Source organism: Panthera uncia, chromosome A2 (assembly GCF_023721935.1).
Source record: "Panthera uncia isolate 11264 chromosome A2, Puncia_PCG_1.0, whole genome shotgun sequence".
NCBI classification, from domain to species: domain Eukaryota; kingdom Metazoa; phylum Chordata; class Mammalia; order Carnivora; family Felidae; genus Panthera; species Panthera uncia.
This window is the reverse complement of record NC_064816.1, coordinates 19,304,294-19,325,142: the sequence shown is the minus strand read 5'-3', so window position 1 is coordinate 19,325,142 and position 20,849 is coordinate 19,304,294. Positions and strand designations below refer to the sequence as shown.

The 20,849-nt window shown below is 38.9% G+C and overlaps 1 protein-coding gene and 1 pseudogene across 2 annotated transcripts in view; one reads left to right on the top strand and one right to left on the bottom strand.

The window, feature by feature from the left end:
- Window positions 1-20,849, bottom strand: part of RAD54L2 (RAD54 like 2) — a 112,124-nt gene that overhangs the window by 40,719 nt on the left and 50,556 nt on the right. The gene's annotated exons all lie outside the window — the stretch shown is intronic.
- LOC125929420 (ATP synthase subunit g, mitochondrial-like) lies at window positions 671-1,248 on the top strand (annotated as a pseudogene).

The window sequence follows — 20,849 nt, the reverse complement described above, 5'->3', positions numbered from 1 at the left end:
AAATAAATAAAAATAAAAACAACAAAACCTTTTTGAAGGCATTGAAGAGATGCTGAGAGAACCAGAAGTAGAAGGGACAAGATTACAGAGAAAGGGAAATTAAGAAGAGGTGAGCTAGCATTCTCCTGCCATTTATTCCCCTCTTTTGCCAAGTCTGAGTGTTGGGGCAAACTGAGAGTCATCCAAACTGAGGGCTGTTAATAAAAAGCAAAGAAACCAGAACTTTTGACAATTTCATGAGGCTAAAAAGACAAAAATTGAAGACATGAGGGACCATGATCCTAATGAAATGGGAAAAGCAAAACTGAGCCAAAAACTCAGTTCATTTTCATCAGGTCATTTGCTTTGCTCTAAACGTGAGATGGGAGACTAAAAAGCTAAGCTAAAAGCCACTGAAAAGCAGAGAATATGTTTCTGCAATCTCAAGGTGCAGAGAAGGATTAGAAATTTAGGAACCACCAGAGCAGATGGTTCCAGGGAACACCTTCGTTCTCAAGTGGAATCTATGGGATGGCCTTACTCTAGAAACAGGGGTGTGCCAGGAGTAAACAAAGGCTTATAAACTATGATCTGACATTTATTCAACTTTGTCCTGCTGGATTAAGGTGATCAGCCCCACTGTATGTGCCTAAAAGAAGAAAAGGAAAACTTCTCTAAAGATATTATCCATAGTCTCTATAACTTTTTATGTACACTGCCCAGCATTCAATGAAAAATTACCAGCTATGCCAGGAGACAAGACCAAATGGTCAAAAACTGAGAGGGAAAATCGTGGAATCATGGCCCAGTTTGTCTGTAACCTCACGGAGAAGGCCCCAGAGCTGGTGAAGGCTGCTGTGACTTGCTCGAAGACTCAATTGGCCACATTTTGACACTATGCCAAGGTTGAGTTGGTTCCTCCAACCCCTGCTGAGATCCCTACAGCTATTCAGAGCTTGAAAAAAATAGTCAAGAGTGCTCAAACTGGTAGCTTCAAAGAGCTCACAGTTAAGGAAGCTCTGCTGAATGGTTTGGTGGCTACTGAGGTGTGGATGTGATTTTATGTCAGCGAGATCATAGGAAAGCGTGGCTATGATCATTGGCTATGATATTTGAAGACCAATCTTTAACATCTGTCTATACTTGGTTTGTTATTTGAGTGTTTTTGGACCATGTGTGATCAGACTGGTATTTGAATAAAATAAGATAATGTATCAAAAAAAAAAAAAAAAAACAACTAAGAGGTGATAAACAGACAACAGAACCAGAATCACTGGTGGTCTAGACACTTAAAAAATAAATAAATAAATAACTGATAAAATGTGCAAGAAAACAAAGAAATGGGGAAAATGAAAACAGGGATAATGTCACCAAATAATCAGACTCAATAAAAAAAGACAATCAAAGGGAAATTCTAGAAATAACATATATAATAACTGGAATCAAGAAGCTCTATGGATGACAGGTAGGATAAATAGAAAAAAACAAAACACAACAAAAAATCATTCCTAGGGAGCTTATTGCAAAACTTTTGAAAACTAATACCAAGTAAAAAGCTGTACAAGTAGTCATAAGTGGGGGAGAACACATTACCTTCAAAGGAGCAACAATAGGAATGGCAATGCATTTTTCAGACATGAAAGATGCTAGAAGACAGTGGAAAATCTTCTAAGTGTTGAAAGAAAGTAACTGGCAACCTAGAATTTTGTACCAGCTAATACATCATTCAAAAATGAGGGCAAAATAAAGCAATTTTCAGACAAACAGAAACACAGATTAAATTTGTTGCCAAAAAACATTTTCAAACCTAAATACCAAAGGGAGTCCTTGAGACAGAAAAAAAAATGATCTCAGACAAAAAAAAAAAAAAAAAAAAAAGAAAGAAAGAAAGAAAGAAAGAAATGAAGGAATGAAAAACACCATAAAAGGAAAGGCTCCTAACCTCTTCTAGTTGGTACCACCCTATTTGATGTTTGCTCAAATAAACTCCTAAAAATAAATAAATAAACAAACAAACAAACAAAAAGGGTATAGATGTGGCAAATATAATGAATACTGACTATAGAAAAACAATAACATTTTATAGCATTTAAAATGTGTAGAATTAAGGGGTGCCTGGGTGACTCAGTCAGTTAAACATCTGACTTCAGCTCAGGTCATGATCTCCCAGTTCATAGGTTCAAGCCCCATGTCAGGCTCTGCACTGACAGCTCAGAGCCTGAAGCCTGTTTCAGATTCTGTGTCCCCAACCCCCCTACCCCTCCCCCACTCATGCTCACTCACTCGCTCACACTCTCTCTCTCTCTCTCTCTCAAAAGTAAACATTAAAAAAAATTTTTAAGTAAAATGTGTAGAGTTAAAATAAGGATATATAACCTAAAAGGCAAGAAAGAAGTAAACAGATTTAAAATGCTGTAAGGTTAAAAATAAACAATAAGATAAAATAAAATAAAATAAAATAAAATAAAATAAAATAAAATGTTCTAAGGTTCTAATACAGTTGGGGAAGTAATAAAAGCAATGATTTATATTAGACAAGGATGCATACCATAACCTAAATAACCACTAAAAGCATAGTAAAAGATTGTATAACTAACAAGCCAATACGAAGAAAACTGAATCATACAAAAACAAAAACAAAAAAAATGCCAACAACTTGATTAATCCAAAGGAAAAAGAACAAAATAGAAGATGATATAGAAAATAAACAGCAAGATGATAAATTTTAACACAACTCTATCAATAATTACATAAACTATAAATTGACTAAATATTTCAATTAAAAGACTAAAACTGTCAGACTGAATCAAAAAAACAAAACCCAACTAACTGGTGCAAGCATGAAAAACAAATAAGAACAGAGAAAAAGTTGAAAGTAAAAGAATAGACCAAAAAAAAAAAAAAAGTAAAAGAATAAACACTAATAAACACTAATCAAAAGCTGACATATCTATCTATACTAAATCAGGTGAAAGAGACATTAGGGTAAGAAGCATTACTAGAAATAAAAAGGGATGTTTCATAATGACAAAGGGTCATTGTACAAAGAAAATATAACAATATCAATTCTGTATACACACAACACCTTAGTGTCAAAATACATTAAAACTGACAAAACTGAAAGAAGAAATACAGAAATCTATAATCATAATGAGAGACTAACAAGTCTCTTTCAAGAATATGAGCAACAGACAAAAACACCAGTAAGGCTATACAAGAACTGAATGAAACAACAAACCTGAATTAACAAACATATTTAGAACACTTCATTCAACAATGACAAAACACACATTGTTTTCAACAGCTCATGCATCATTTATCAAAATTGTCCATATACTGCACCATAAAGCAAACCTCAACACATTTCAAACAAGTGAAATCATTCAGAGTATGTATCTGACCACAGTGAGAGCAGCATAGAGATACTAGAAGCCTAGCAGTGCTAGGGGAAGAGCAATGCCAGGGGAATTGGGGAGTTGTAGACTTGCCAGAGTATAAAGATGTCATTAACATTTTATATAACACCCCTGCCATCTTGCTGAGACAAAAGAAAGGCTGTCCCTAAGAGTATGAACCACATTCTAAAGTAAGACCTATATACTGGATCCTCCCTAACAAAGCCTAAAACCAAGCCCTAACAAGGTCTGCAAGAAGAGAGAATTTAGAGATTGAGTCCTACCAAATTAGATTGGAAAATATCTTGGGCTTTTCACAGATTGGTACTAAAATGGCATAAAACCAAGGCTTCATAAGTTCAAGGTGATGGATCAATCAGTAACTGAACTGCCTGTGAAAATCAGAATGAACAAGAATGCAGAGCCTCTACAATATATTATGCACAAAGACCATTTTATTTACTCAAAAATCACCAGATATGCAAAGAAACAGGAAAGTATCCATAGTCAAGAAAAATTCAATCAGGAGAAATCTGGGGGCACCTGTCTGGCTCAGTCAGTAGAGCTTGCAACTCTTGATCTTGGAGTGGTGAGTTTCAGCCCCACACTGGGGGTAGGGCTTACTTTAAAAAAATTGAAAAAGAAAGGAAGGAAGGCAGAGAGGAAGGGAGGGAAGGAGGGAAATCTAGATGGCCTAGATGTTAGACTGTCAGCCAAGCAGCAACCAAAAGAAATAATAAATGTTATTGTTTTAAATCATTTAAGTGTTGGGGAAATTTATGACACAGTAACTGAAACAGAAACTTGGTACTTGGGGTAAATAAGAATAAACAAATCAATAAAAAATTAGAGTATGGTTTTGCGTTTGGTGTTAAGTGGTGAGAAGAAGCTGGAAGGGTCATAAGGAAACTGGTCATAAAAGCCCAAAGGGTCTCAAGGAGATTATTGATGAAGGCTTAAAGGAAAATGTTACAGAAAGCTAAAGGAAAAGAAACACTGTTTCAGACAGTTTAGCAACTCTATCACCAGTAGTAGCATGGAAAATTGATATCAAATCCAGGGTAGACCTGTAAGATCCTTTGTTATGATTTCAGAAATATTTAAAGTAGTGCCTCATAGACCTTTTCAAACAGACTAAAAGCCTCCTAAAGATTTTGCAGGCATGCCTAGAAGATCTCTGTTAAACAAAAGACTTAGAAAAAAGTCTTCAGATAAGAGAAACTGTACTTAGGGAGTGAATTCAAGAAACTACAACTAAAAGCCACATTCACACATGGATCTGAGTTAGATGACAAGATCTTGGACTATAAACTGATGCTGAAATGGAATGAAACTTTGAGGGTCTTGAGGAAAGGGGGCAGTGTATTTTGCTTGTGGGATGATGTGAATTACTGTGGCCAGAGGCTGGAATGTGGCAGTCTTTTTTCCAAAGATGAATGTAACAATATCTTTCATCCCAATGCTTTCCTACAGTTTGACCCTGATCCTCCTCCTATTGAGAAATAAATTCTAATCTTTTTCTCTTGAATCTGGGTGGGCTTATGACTTGCTTATAACCAAAAGAATAAGACAGAAGTGACACTATAACTTCCAAGGCTAGCATAAAAGGCAATGTAGCTTCCACTTTGCTATTTTAACTGTGGCCACTATCTGCAACTGAAATTGACAGAAGTCTAAAATTCTTATGAAAATGCAAAAGTCCTACAGTAATCAAAATAATTTTTTAAGACAACAATGAAGTTGGAATTATTGTACTATCTGATTGAAACTACAGTAATTATGATTTTGCCTAGGGATAAACATAGTAATTAATATAATACAGTCCAGACTTAGACCACACATTTATAGTCAATTGATTCTTTGTAAAGGTAATTAAAAGTAATTCAATGGAGAAAGATAATCTTTCCAACACACCATTTGCAACAGATACAATTCTCACCTCATTACATATTATACATAAACAATAATTCAAAATGGATCAAGGCCTAAATATAAAAGCTTAAACTATAAAACTTCTAGCAGAAAATGTAGTAGAAAATATTCGCAACTTTAGGGTTAGTGAAGATTTTTTTTTTTTTTTAATGTTTATTTTTGAAAGAAAGAGAGTAGGGGAGGGACAGAGAGAGAGGGAGACACAGAATCCGAAGCAGGCTCCAGGCTGTCAGCACAGAGCTTCATGCAGGGCTCGAAACCATGAACTGTGAGATCATGACCTGAGGTGAAGTCAGACACTCGACCAACTGAGCCACCCAGGCACCCCTAGGGTAAGTAAAGATTTCTTAAGCAGGATACAAAAAGCTTGAACCACAAGCGAAAAAAATGATAAATGTGCTTCATCAAAATTAAAAACTTCTGCTCTTCACAAGGCATCCTTAAAAAAAAAATGAGGGGTGCCTGGGTGGCTCGGTTGGGCGTCTGACTCTTGATTTCCGCCTAGGTCATGATTTCACAATTTGTGGGTCTGAGCCGCGCATTGGGCTCTGTGCTGATGGCAAGGAGCCTGCTTGGGATTTTCTCTCTCCCTCTCTCTCTGCCCCTCCCCTGCTCATGCTTTCCCCTGCTCATGCTTTCTCCACACCCCCCTCTCAAAATAAACACTTAAGAACAAAGATGTTGATGAAAACCACATTCCAATCTTTAAAATATGCCTCTTTTCCACCCATGAAATAAATGACCACTGAACAATGGAAAAGCTTATTTAAAGTGACTACAATAAAATTACAGATTCTTTTTTTTTTACAACAAAGAACACTATCAACAATGTTAAGAGATAAGCCACAGACTAGATACTACTTATAAAACAAATAGCAAAGGAGTTGTAAGTGTAATACAGAATACTTACAAATCTGAAAAACTTCATCGCCTACAGTAGTCAAAACTGAAGAAATGTAGGCTGGTTCTTGAAGTATTCCCACACTTACTCCAATCACTCAACTTTATTATTCCATCAGCCATGAGAACACTCACACTAATTTTTTCCCCTCCTTCCCTGAAGTCTCCATGCTAAACATTAATGCTGATCATATATACTCAGCCTGATTTACCCCATCCTTCCATCCCCCAGAATTCCAGAAGCAACACAACATCTAGCCATTGTAACACATTAAGGGAGGGAAACCCCACTACCCAGCATGCAAAGTTGAAGAGCTGAATCCTATCTGGAAACAGCTGCAGCCCATCCAAGAGCAACATATGACCCAAGGCACCTGGTGACCATGGCACCTAGCGATCTTCAGTCAGCTGCCTGGGGTGGGGAGAGCTCTTCCTTCCAGATCTGCTAAAGGTCTCGAGTGATAATAGACTGGCCACTCTTTCCTCAAAATTTTCCCTTGTAATTTTACTTCCAAAGGTCTCTTAACTGTCTAATAAAGATTTTTAAAAAGGATTATGTGAGGGGTGCCTGGGTGGCTCAGTCAGTTGAGCTTCAGATCCTCTGTCCCGTTTCTCTGCCCCTTCCCAGCTTGCACTATCTCTCTCAAAAACAAATAAAACACTAAAAAAAAAAAAAAAAAAAAAAACTTCGGGGTGCCTGAGTGGCCTAGTTGGTTGAGCGACCAAATCTTAATTTTGGCTCAGGTCATGATCTCACGGTTTGTGAGAACCAGCTCCATGTGGGGCTCTGCACTGACAGCACAGAGCCTGCTTGGGATTCTCTTTCTCCTTCTCTCTGTCCCTTCCCCGCTTGTGCTCTCTCTCTCACAAAATAAATAAATAAACGTTAAAATAAAAAATTAAATAAATACTTTTAAAAATAATAAAAAATTTAAAATACATCACCCTAAAAAAATAAATCAATCAATAAATAGGGACTAGGCTAAGGACCTTAGTGGGAAGACTGAAGCAATGGACTATTGCCTTGCTTATTTCCCAAAGTATGAGTGATGCAAACATGGGAGAAATAAAAATAGAATTAAATACTCAAGCAAATTATTCCTGGAAACTTCAGGATCACTAAAGGGTCAGTGCTTCCTCCACCTGCCATTCAGCACTATAAGGAATAAAGTGGTTCTGGAAGCTGCAGCTGCTTGATGTTATATAACCAGAGAGAAGTGTCAAGACTGGAGCTGGTTCAAGGGACATGTCAGTCCATGCTGGGCTTCCTGCTCTTCTGTGAGGACTCCAATTGGCAGCCTCTCTCAAGGAGGCTAGAAAGCAATCTCCAGGCATCCCCACTGAGCCTGACAGCTGAGTGTAAGAGGGGAAAACAGGATCTCAGCATCATCAAAGTGGGGATTTTAAAAGAAGAATGAAGAGAATAAGCCTGTTTATGGCCTTGGGAAACTGTTGCCCCTCCCTCTGGAGCTCAGGCTGGCAAAACCCCACACCCATTCTCCTGCCTGCAAACCCACTTTAAATGGTGGCAGAAGCACAGAATAACATACAAATCTTTCCATAACATGCAAACTCCACTAGGACTCCCATGTAAGGGTGTCCACAACAAGCAAGAGGAAACTAGGATGGCATTAAGTGCTGCCTCTTTTAAGAGGGAATGAGCAAAGAGAAATAGCAAAAGCTCATTCTGTGTCTTTTGAGAGAGGACTTGGGTACACACACTAAGGTGATAATCCTTCAAAATGTGTTACTTGTGTCTGTTAACCTAGAAGACAGTAAAGCTGGTCCAATGGACAAACAAAAGCATGCTAGGAATCTGTATTGCAGGGAGGAGGTGGGGAAGTCAATCAACAGAACTTTTACTTTTTCATTCTACTCATGAACATTTTGATGTATTGAGGCTACCAACCACAAAAAATAAAACCTCAAATTCCCAAAAGGATTCATTAGGTGAGAAAAGGCTGTGAACAAAGAGTAGGGTTTCACAAGCAAAGCATCAAATCAGACTTCACAACAGACATCATGAAGGGAAAGCACAGGAGGCAAGAGAGAAGATACCTTTGCAAAATGCCCAAATTAGAGAATACTGCTACAGCACATAATTTCTTCCACAAAATGCATTCATGTACAACTGAAACATTTAAACAATCCCGTCAGAATTTCTGAGCTGAGAGCAGAGAACAGGGTAGGTTGAGGAGCAGATGCTCTGGAGGACAGGACAGGACTCACTCTCCAAACCCCAACCTGAAGAGAGCATCATTAAAAGTCATGCCTTGGCAAAATAATAAACTAGTGCAGATTACAGACTCTCGGAATAGTCTCATTGGCTGGAACCTTAAATGTTAACTCCATGAATGCAAAAGGCTAGAGAGTTGCTCTGATCAAAGAAAGACTGGTAAGGCCCTTTCTGGCTGATCATATTAAAAATAAAACAACAAGGATGCCTGGCTGGTTCAGTCAGTAGAGCATGAGACTGTTGATCTTGGGATCATGAGTCTGAGCCCCATGTTGGGTAGAGGGATTACTTAAAAATTAATTACTTAATTAATTAATTAAATTTAATTTAAGAAATAAAAATAAAATAACAAACCTTTTCCTTGGGGCTGTAGAAAATGCAAAGAAAATATGTACTTATCCAGGAGCACATTACACAACAGCCTTGCTTCCTAATGGGTGAAGGGGACAATTAAAAGAAGAGTGGCTAAGAACATAAGCACAAAGTCTCTATAGTGGAAGAGCATTCCGCAGTAGCTCTCCCAGCATCCCACACCCCACAGAGTAGCAACTCTTTAGACTTCCACCACACTCAGTGACCATCAAGGGAAAAAAGCCTCATTCATTCTTGCTTTCTCTCATTTCCTCATATTCAGTCATGAATTCTGTGCTCTAAGAAGTTACCTAAATATCCCTCTCTTCTTCTCTCCACACCACTGTACTACCTGGTCTGGATTCTTGCTCTGGCCTCCAGAGTCTCCCTGCCTCCCTGCAATCCACACTGCAGAAAGAGTGAGCTTTGTGAATCCGCTCTAGTCACAGTCTCCACCCACCCAGGATCTTTTAAAACACTTTAAAACTATCCCTTCTGCTCTTAGGATAAAATCTGAAATCCTTCATGCCTTTCCTGATTGCTAGCTCACAACCTGACTACCAAAAACCTCCCTCCACCCACACACTCTCAGTTCCATGTTCTCTAGCCTCAAAAGCATGGTGCTCTCAGAGGCTCTGGGCCCTTGCAGATGCTGTGTCCCTCTTTTCTCATTTCCTTATCTAACAGGGATGTGTTAGATTCTAATTTAATTGTAACCCATATTCTCTTTCAGGTCTCTGCCTAAAAGCCTATAGAAGACCATCTCTAGGTTTCTTCCTTTTTATTTTTATTTCAGCATGTGCTCAACATTGTTAGGCTGCAGTGCCTGTCAATATATCTGGGGAGACAAGGTTAGTAACTGATGCTTTCTCTCTTGGTATGCTGTTTGGGGAATTTTATTCAAACCTGGCACATCCTGCTTCTGTACTCTAAATTGGACCAAAGACTACTATAAGACTTCAGAATACAATTTACAAAACACTTAAAGACACTCCTTCAGGAGGATTGCTGGGAACTGTGAAGTCAGGGCAGACAAAGTAGCTGGTGAATAGCTACAGGCCCAGCACCAGGTCTGCAGTGAGCCCTACTAGATTTGGATCCCATGCACTGCATGTCCAAGGCCATTACAAATACTATAAACATTAACTCATTCAGTCCTCAAAACAGCCCTATTAAGTAGATAGTGCTACCATTATTCCCATTTTACAGATAAGGAAACTTGCTCGAAAGCCATTAAGTAGTAAAGATAGGATCTAAACCCAGGTGACTGATCTGTCTCCAGAGTTCATGCTCTTAGCCACCACACTGCATAATTTCCCCTCTATTCCCATTTCCCTGAAAGTTATGTGGAAAAAAAATAGAGTTCAGAGACAGCTATGTATGTACTGTGCCTCAGTTTATAACAAAAGGTACAGGAAAATGCAATGCAGAATGCTGAATCAATTAGATAATCATATTTGGAAATGAGAAGGATGAACCTTGACCCCTACCTCACACCATACAAAAATCAATTCACGATGGATCACTGACCTAAATGTGAAGGTAAAACATTTAAAGCTTCTAAAAAATAACAATATCTTCATGACCATGGGGAAGCACTAAAGCACTAAACATAAAGGGTAAAAATAAATTTGATTTCATTATAATTAAAACATCTATTCATCAAAAATACAATATAAAAAGGAGCATAAAACTGCAAAATAAGCCCCACAAAACACAATTAAAAGTGAAAAATCAAGCAATATAGAAGGAAAAGATATGTGTGTGTGTGTGTGTGTGTGTGTGTGTGTGTGTACCCAATAAGACTCATAACCAGATATGAAGAATTCCAATCAATAAGAAATAGATGAAAGGAAAGAAAAATGTTCCAAAAAATGTGTTCAGACACTTTACAAGACTGAAAATGGTCATAAGCATATGGAAAAAGCCTAACATCTTAAATAATCAGGGAAATGCAAATTAAACTCACAGTCAGAAGTTCCCACCCCCTGGATTATTGGGAAAGAGGGTTGAAGGTCTTACAAAGTCACTCTGAACAACTGGGTCAACATCTGACACGCTTTCCTGCTGCAGATTTACAAACAATTTTCTGCCCCCAGCACACCTGAACTCTGCACCTTTGTGTCTTTAAGTCTGGCACACAGAAAAGGACAGGAAATGGTTGCAAAATTGGCACTACTTCATTTCTAGTAAGAAGTCACCCTAAATTCTTGATTTAGGCTACTCTAAAAAATCAGTCCAACAACAGATATCCAACTTGTCTCAGGAAGAGGTGATACAACTTTCTGGGGAAGGGAAGAGGATAAAACAAATACAGAATAAAAAGATCTGTCATGAATCTGTAATTTAAGGACTGGTGCTGGTCATCTAAGTTGAGAAAAAAATGCTAAAATGCAATAGAGAGCTAATACATGGCTAAACTGGCCTTCCATGCAGATTCACAGCCCTTTTCTCCACTTTGGTGATTCCTCTTTGTTCCTAAAAACATGCCCATACTTCCACATCTTCATCCAGAATGAGAAAACAACAGATCTAGAGTTCAGGTTGCAGAATTTCATCTTGCAGAAGTGAACCTGAAGGCTCAGCAAGGTCTTGCCCAAGATACAAAAATTTAGAGGAAGATGATTACCTTGCCCTGAGGGGTGTTCCTTTCTATTACACACTAACATGCTGAGGTAAAGGATTTTTCCCAGGTCTTGGCTTGAGCCAGTAGGGACTGCCCCCAACTATACTGTGTCATCCATTTCTCCCTCCCTACCTGATAAGCCCCACTGGCAAAAAGTTAGAAGGATGAAACTTTTTAACTTTTAAAAAAGCCTTTCTTTTTATTTTTAATGTTTTTTAGATTTATTTGAGAGAGAGAGAGAGAGAGGGAGAGATAGAGAATCCCAAGCAGGCTCCACACTGTCAGCACAGAGCCTAACATGGGGCTGGATCCCATGAACCGCGAGATCATGACCTGAGCCAAAATCAGGAGTAAGACACTCAACCAAGTGAACCACTCAGGCACCCCTAAAAAAGCCTTTCCTTGACCTCAAATACCCCCTCATTTATTGCTTCTTCTTTTTGTTTCCTTTTATAGCAAAACCCCTCAAAAAACTTGTCTATTCTTAGGGTCTCCAATTCCTCTCCACCTGTTTTTTTTTTTTTTTAATTTTTTTTTTTTTAACGTTTATTTATTTTTGAGACAGAGGGAGACAGAGCATGAACAGGGGAGGGTCAGAGAGAGAGGGAGACACAGAATCTGAAACAGGCTCCAGGCTCTGAGCTGTCAGCACAGAGCCCGACACGGGGCTCGAACTCACAGACCGCGAGATCGTGACCTGAGCCAAAGTCGGCCACTTATCCAAATGAGCCACCCAGGCGCCCCTCCACCTGTTCTTATGTTAGCCCCTATCATGGCACTGAAATGCTCATCAAGGTCACCAAGGACTCCCACACTGCTAAATCTGACAGCCAATTCTCTTTTAATTTTAATTCCAGTGTAATTAACAGTGTTATATCAGTTTTAGGTGTACATTACAGTAATTCAACAATTCCATATATTATTCAGTGCTCATCAAGATAAGTGTATTATTAGTCCCCTTCACCTATTTCACCCATGCCCCCACCTACGTCCCCTCTGGCAACCATCAGTTTGTTCTCTATAGTTAAGAGTCTGTTTTTTTGTTTGTGTCTTTTTTTTTCTTTTGTCTTGTTTCTTAAATTCCACATGAATGAAATAATATAATATTTGTCCTTCTCTGACTGGCTTATTTTGCTTAGTATTATATTTCTAGATCCATCCATGTTATTACAAATGGCAAGATTTTGTTCTTTTTGTGACTGAATAATATTCCATTGTATTTATGTGTGTGTATACACATTACATCCTCTTTATTCATTCATCTACTGATGAACACTTGGGCTGCTGCCATTGTAAGTGATGCTGCAATAAACAAAGGATCCATGTATCTTTTTGAGCCAGTGCTTTTCTATTTTTTGGGTAAATACCCAGTAGTTCAATTCTTGGATCATAGGGTAGTTCTCTAATTTTTTGAGGAACCGCCATACTGTCTTCCACAGTGACTGTACCAGTTTGCATTTCCAGCAACAGTGCACGAGGGTTCCTTTTTCTACACATCCTTGTTGACACTTGTTTCTTGTGTTTTTCATTTTAGCCATTCTGACAGGTGTGGGGTGATATCTCATTGTGGTTTTGATTTGCATTTCCCCGATGATGAGTGATGTTAAGCATCTTGGCCATCTGGATGTCTTCTTTGAAGAAATGTCTATTCATCTCTTCTACCCATTTTTTTTATTACTATTATTATTATTATTATGTTGAGTTGTATAAGTTCTTTATATACTTTGGGTACTAACACTTTATCAGATATATCATTTACAAATTTCTTCTCCCAGTCAGTAGATTGTCTTTCAGTTTTGTTGGTTGGTTCCTTTGTTGTACAAAAGATCTTTTTTTAAAAATTTTTTTTGTAAGTTTATTTATCTATTTTGAGAGAGAGAGAGAGAGAGAGCAGGGGAGGGGCAGAGAGAGAGGGAGAGAGAATACCAAGCAGGCTCCATGCCATCAGCACAGAGCCTGATGCAGGGCTTGAACTCGTGAGAGATCATGACCTGAGCCAAAACCGAATCAGACACTTAACTGACTGAGCCACCCAGGCACCCCTGTTGTGCAGACGATTTTTATTTTGATGTAGTCCCAATAATTTATTTTAGCTTTTGTTTCCCTTGCCTCAGTAGACACATCTAGAAAGATGTTGCTACAACCAATGTCAGAGAAATTACTGCCTGTGTTCTCTTCTGGGATTTTTATGGTTTCGGGTTTCACATTTAGGTCTTTAATCCATTTAAAATTTGTTTTTGTGTATGGTATAAGAAAGTGGTCCAGTTTCATTCTTTTGCATGTAGCTGTCCAATTTTCCCAACACCATTTGTTGAAAAGACTGTCTTTTTCCCATTGTATATTCTTTCCTCCTTTGTCAAAGATTAATTGACCATACAATTGTGCATTTATTTCTGGGCTTTCTATTCTTTCCATTGATATGTGTGTCTATTTTTTGTTCCATTACCATACTGTTTTGATTACTATAGCTTTGTAATATAACTTGAGGTCTGAAATTGTGATACCTCAAATTATTTTCTTTTTCAAGCCTGCTTTGGTTGTTTGAGGTCTTTCTTGGTTCCATACAAATTTTAGGATTATTTGTTCTAGTCCTGTGAAAAATGCTGTTGGTGTTTTCAGAGGGATTGCATGAAACCTGTGGATTGTTTGGGGTAGTATAGACATTTTAACAATATTTGTTCTTCTGATCCATGAGCACAGAATGCCTTTCCATTTCTTTTTGTCGTCTTCAATTCTTTCATCAATATTTTATAGTTTTCAGAGTACAGGTCTTTCACCTCTTTGGTTAAGTTTATTCCTAGGCTACTTTTTTTTTTTTTTTTTCTGTACAATTGTAAATGGGATTGTTTTCTTAATTCCTCTTTCTGCTGCTTCATTATTAGTGTATAGAAATGCAACAGATTTCTGTATATTGATTTTGTATCCTATGACCTTACTGATTTCATTTATAGTTCTAGTAGTTTTTTGGTGGAGTATTTAGGCTTTTCTATATATAGTATTATGTCATCTGCAAATAATGTAAGTTTTACTTCTTCCTTACTGATGTAGATTCCTTTTATTTCTTTTTGTTGTCTGACTGCTATGGCTAGGACTTCCGGTACTATGTTGAACAAAAGTGGTGAGAGTAGACATCTTTGTCTTGTTCCTGACCTTAGGGAAAAAGCTCTGTTTTTCCCCACTGATGATGTTAACTGTGAGTTTTACATATAAGGCCTTTATTATGTTGAGGTATGTTCCCTCTAAACCTACTTTCTTGAGGGTTTCTATCATGAATGAATATTCTACTTTGTCAAATGCGTTTTCTGCATCTATTGAAATGATGATAAGGTTTTTATCCTTTCTCTTATTAATGTGATGTATTATGTTGATTGATTTGCAAATATTACAAATATCCAGCAGTCAATTCTTACTCCTGATACTACCCTGGTTATTGCTAGCCTTTAACTAACACAGTTGATCACTTCCTCCTTGAAATTGTTTTTTTTTTAAGCCACCACAGCACTTTTCTCTTGGGTTTCCTATTACGTCAGTGGCCATTTCTTCTCAGTCTTCTTTCCTAGACCCTCTTTATCACCCTCCCCACTGCTGAGTGTCCAGTGCTTAGTCACTCAGATTACTTCTCTTATTCCTGGGATGATCTCATCCTGTCCCATGTCATAAGTACCATTTATATACAGATATAGCCCATGTTTTTATCTTCAATGTAGACTTCTCTTCTGAACTTCAACTCAGTAATCTAACTAACTGCCTTCTCAACATCTTAGCTTGGAGCCATAAGACATGTCAAACTTAACATGTCTCTAAAACTACACTTTTGTCTGTCCCCATTCTGTGCCTCTCCCCCAATCTTTCCAAGCTCAGAAAATGGCATCTTCAAGCTGTTCAATCCAAAAACTTTGGGATTGATCCTTACCTTCTTTCTTTCACACAATCCATATCCACTTCGTTAACAAAACTACTATGTGGTTTCATTTATACCAAAATTCTATAAAATAGAAACTAATCAGTAAGGGCAGAAAGCAGATCAATGGTTCACTAGAGACAGGGTTGGAAGGCAGGGAGGGGAGGGAAGGACTTCAAAAGGGGTAAGGAAACTTTCAGGGGTGACAAATATGCTCACTAACTTGATGATAGCTTTAAGGGTATATACACAGTATACAATTAAACCTTGATAAGCTGGAAAAACAAACAAAAATCCAAGTAAACTTTTTGACAATATAGTACTCTGTCTATGCAGTTTAAGTGAGATATATTAAAAGGAAAAAAATTGCAAAAATAATCTTGAACTTTAGACTTATTGTTTGTAGTAGATATCTGAAACTATTTTGAGTGTACTGTATAATTGAACAAATGAATAAATACCGTGATGCTACTGGGAACCAGGTTCTCACCGGGTGAAAAGGGAGATACAGATAAGGAATGGGAGAAGGAGTAAAATTAAGAGCACTGTTATGAACACAATTTTTAATTTATTTTTTTAAGTTTTATTTTTTTATTTTTGAGAGAGAGAGAGAGAGAGAGAATGAATGAGGAGGGGCACAGAGAGAGGGAGACAGAGGATCTGAAGCAGGCTTCACCGTGTCAGCACAGAGCCCAATGCAGGGCTCGAACCCACGAGCCACAAGATTATGACCTGAGCTGAAGTCAGACGCTTAACTGCCACCCAGACGTCCCTGAATACAATTTTTTAAATTAAATGTATTTCCTAGCTCTAGAGACCAAAAGAGCCAACAATCAATGATATCCTAGTAGTATTGAGCATATGTATAGCCCAGATCTTGGTTTCTAAGTACCATTTCCCTCTAAAAGAAACCAGGAGTTTGGAGAAAAGGCCAATTCCCAGGTCAGAACAGAGAAGATACAAGCTAGGCTTGGAACACCGTTGTACCAGAAAGAAAAGGAAGTGCTCACAAATTGTAGGGAGCATGTCAAAGGAATACTGAAGTCAGCTGAAATGGGCTCCCACTAGCCAAACCCAGGACAATTTGAGTATTAAAATGAACAACAGGAATGGATTCTATCACACTAAATTTTTAAAAATGGATCTAGGAATGTCTGGGTGGCTCAGTCAGTTAAGCATCGTCTCTTGATTTCGGCTCAGGTCATGGTCTCACGGTTCATGCGATTGAGCCCTGTGTTGGGCTCTGCACCAAGAGCGCCAAGCCTTCTTAGGATTCTCTCTCCCTCTGTCTCTGCCCCTCCCTGGTTCACACGGGAGTGCACATGTGCACGCTCCGTCTCTCAAAATAAATAAATATTTCCTTTAAAAACTATTCTTAGAAAAGGAAGAAATTTAGGCTTAAACTAAGAATGTCTAATGTAACAGAAAGGTCATAAAAAAGGGTGAAAACTACAACTCCATAGACTATGCTGCCTTCTGAAGGGCCCTGGGGGCTTCCATTGGAGGGAGAAAACATTGGTTAGAGTTCCCATTAGATTGCTGAAATCACCCCACCCACTCTGATCTTAGTTCAAATTTCTGGAAGCTCCCCTACACCTCTTCCACTTCCAGCTGCTCAGAGAGCATGACTTTTCCTGCAGACTGCTACTGTTTAATGATATGTCCAGAACTCGCGGTGAGAATCTGAAAAAGCATGTTGGAACCCAAACGAATAAAACCAGGGTTTGGGTATATCTCAAACTGCTACCACTGGCCCTACATGCTCAGGCCCTCCCTATCTCATCCCAGACCACTCTGGCCTCTATTCTCTACGCTTCAGCCACCATGGCCTCTATGTTCCTGATTCTTAAACAGCAAATTCGTTCCCACACCAGGGCCTTTGCCCTGGCCCTCTGCCTAGAACACTTTACCCCTAATTCTTTACATTGTAAGCAAAGAGGACAAATAGAAAGGGGTCAGTGAAAAAGCACAAAGCAAACTCTCTGCAGGGAAGGCAGAGATCCAGAGGTTGAGAAGATCAGCTTTCCCTACTCAGTGGTCTAAGGTGAAGGAGGTCAGCCTGAGGCCAAAGTTGATATTCAGGAGGTTAGCTTTCTGTCAATAAGATGGCTATGAAGCAGGTTCCAGAAGGAACATATCTAGCTCCAGTTCCAGGATCTCAGTATCCTGATATGCCATGTAAAACAGACAAGAATAAAACAACAAAAAAAGAAGGCCTTCATGTTCTAAAAAGATGTGCCCATCAAGGCAGTCTGTGCCCAGATCTTGATTAACTTAAGCCAGGGCCTCTCAAACTTTTCCACTGACGAGTCCTGAATGTCTGCAGAAAACATTCTTATCCCTTGGGGGGCTCTCATGGCACGATCCAAAATTCTAAACTCTGAAATTTATTTGAAAAAAAAAAATCTTATTTTACCTTAAAAATGCATATGAATTATTTTCTATGCCTAATTTTTATTACAATTTTTTTTTATTTTTTTTTCAACATTTTTTTTTTTTTAATTTATTTTTGGGACAGAGAGAGACAGAGCATGAACGGGGGAGGGGCAGAGAGAGAGGGAGACACAGAATCGGAAACAGGCTCCAGGCTCCGAGCCATCAGCCCAGAGCCTGACGCGGGGCTCGAACTCACGGATCGCGAGATCATGACCTGGCTGAAGTCGGACGCTTAACCGACTGCGCCACCCAGGCGCCCCTTTTACAATTTTTTAAAATTCCTTACCAAAGTACTAACCCCCAACCCCCAACACCACTCCACCTATCTCCTGATAAAACTGGCACTCCAACAAGGTTTGTCATGTTCATCCTGAAGCTTCATAAACTCCCAGTATGCCTACCACGGCCTGAGGAAATGAGTTTGGAAATGAAACCTTTTGGCAAGCAATCATTCTTAGAGTAACAAATAAGTTTTTTAAGTCTGCAGTTTCTGGCTGGGGCTTTGGTTTGTTTTCTAGTAATATTCCATTAGAAAAACCCTACTCTTGTGTTAGGTTAATGAGGCTGTTCACAACATGGGCCAAACAGCTTGGATGAGTGGAACGCTCTCAGAAGAAAAGAGGGTGGTGGCCCCAGAATCCTCCTGGAGAACCAAGCAAAGACCAGAGAAACTGGCACAGGTAATAGAGTAAAAATACTGTAGGAAAGAAATGGGACATCTGGCTTTTCCTTGCAAATATTTCACAAGAATAAAGGTAGCCTAAAAGAAGTGCAAGTGGTAATGGAAAGGGGAATCATATTATTAACTAAGATTCAGGGGTGCCTGGGTGACTCAGTTGGTTAAGCGTCTGACTCTTGGTTTTGGCTCAGGTCATGATCTCACTGCTTTGTGGGTTCAAGCCCCACATTGGGCTCTGTACTGGCAGCGTGGAGCCCACTTGGGATTCTCTCTCTCCCTCTCTAGGTGCCCTTCCACCACTCATGCTGTCTCCGTCTCTCTCAAAATAAATAAACTTAAAAAAAAAAAATTTTTTTTTAAACTAAGATTCATTATTCACTTGGAGAACAAGTGAAATCAGGAATTGGATCCATTAATCCAGATGAATGTTAATAAGAAACACATGAAGTCCTTGTTAATTAATAGTTTAAATTTTAAGCATCCCCTCCACCCACCCAACCACTAGTGCATATTCAGGACCAGGTTTCTTGCTATTTTTCTCCCTGTCTCCCTGCTGCAAGAGGACAAGAAGCTACCTTGGGGAAACAGATGTTAAGATCTTTGCCATTTGTATAGACAGGAAAACCCTTGAAAATATCTCTTGGTCTAAACTCCATCACTTACAGTTGCACTGAAGGCTTACAGTGGAGTGATGCTGAGGAAAACAAATGTGCTAATGAACCACCAAGGCAAAGAAAGATCTTTTTACAAAGCCATGTAAACATAGGACTCTGTGACAGATACCAGCTGTGCGACACTTATACATCCACTGGAATACACATTAAGCAGCAACTGAAAATGAACTTTTTTTGTAAAGGCTAGATTATTCTAGGAGTTCCCTTCATCTAAATATTTCTAAGTACTTTATCTGGGGCAAGACATTGGACCTGAAGCTGAGCTAGAAGAAAATACTGAACCAGAAAAACATTTTGCATGAGGAAAGCCAATTCCCAGAGGCACCAGGTTTTGAACCTCTACCTTTGATAATCAGAGACCCCATAAGGTGCTGACATCCAACTTCTCCCACCATTCCAAGAGAATAGAGAAAACTCAACACAGACATCTGGAGAAAAGAAAAACAGGGGAATGAGGGACACCTGGGTTGGCTCAGTCAGTTGAGGGTATGCTCTTGATTTCAGTTCAGGTCATGATCCCAGGGTCAGGGAATTGAGCCCCATGTCAGGTTCCATGCTGAGCATGGAGCCTGCTTGAGATTCTCCCTCTCTCTGCCCTTCTTCCCCATTCATGCACATGCTCTCTTGCTCTCTTGCTCTATCTCTCTAAAAGAAAAAGAAAAAACAAACAGGGGAAACAAAAACCACTCAAAAATGTTTCACAACATGCCAAGAGCCCCTAATGTGTTAGAAATGGAAAGCACTGTTTTCTCTCTACCTTTTTAAAGACAAAATCATGGTGCTACTCCCCAAGAGCCAAAGTCTCCTTATTCTCATACTACCCCACAAGTCAACGTTCAAAGGTCAGTATCAAGGAGGAGATAATGCCCCAATTTAATGTAGCAAAGCTACATCTCTAATTCCCCCACTCCCTATACCATTCTTCCCACCTTTGTAAAGATTTCATTATCTTCCCAGGCTTTACCTATTCCATCTTCAACCTGCCTCACACATCAAGTAAGTCACCAAGTCCTATAAATTCCACTGTTACAAATCTGACCATTTACTACTCCTGTGTAGGTCAACTGATCCAAACAGTTCAAATCCTCATTAATCCTTTCTGTAAAGTTCTAACACAGACCTAGTTGGTCTTCACCATCTAATAGGCCATCTCTTCTTCATGCTGCTAAAACAACATTCCTAAAAATCAAAGGTTTAATGAATGCTCCCCAGTAAAAACTTCCGTCAATTCCATGCTGCCTATAAAACAAATTCTAAACTCCTTCCTAACCTGATTCCAGGCCACCACTCCAGTCTCACTCTGGTCATCCCCCTAATGTGTCCAATTCTACATCAAACAAGATAGCTCACCATTCTCTAGCATATGCCATACTTGCCCTTCTACTTTGCCATTACTCATGCTATTCTAATTGTTCTCTCATCTCTAGTCAACAGTATTACCAATCAACTTCTTTCCTTAAAGCACAAACTAAGAGAGAAAGCAACCCATTACAGGTAGGGAATGATATGAATCTATAGTCTCAGAAGCAACATGGATTTGAAAAAGGAGTACCACTTTGGAAACCAAATGCCCAGCTCTGCCACTTTCTTGTAAAGTTATACTGAGTAAGCCATTTGCCTTTCTGAGCCTCAGTTTCCTCATCCCTAAAATGTATCTGCTCTGCCTAACAGATAGGATTATCAAGATAAAGTAGGATAAAGTATGTCAAAATGTTTGTGAGGGGATGGACTAAAGCAGTA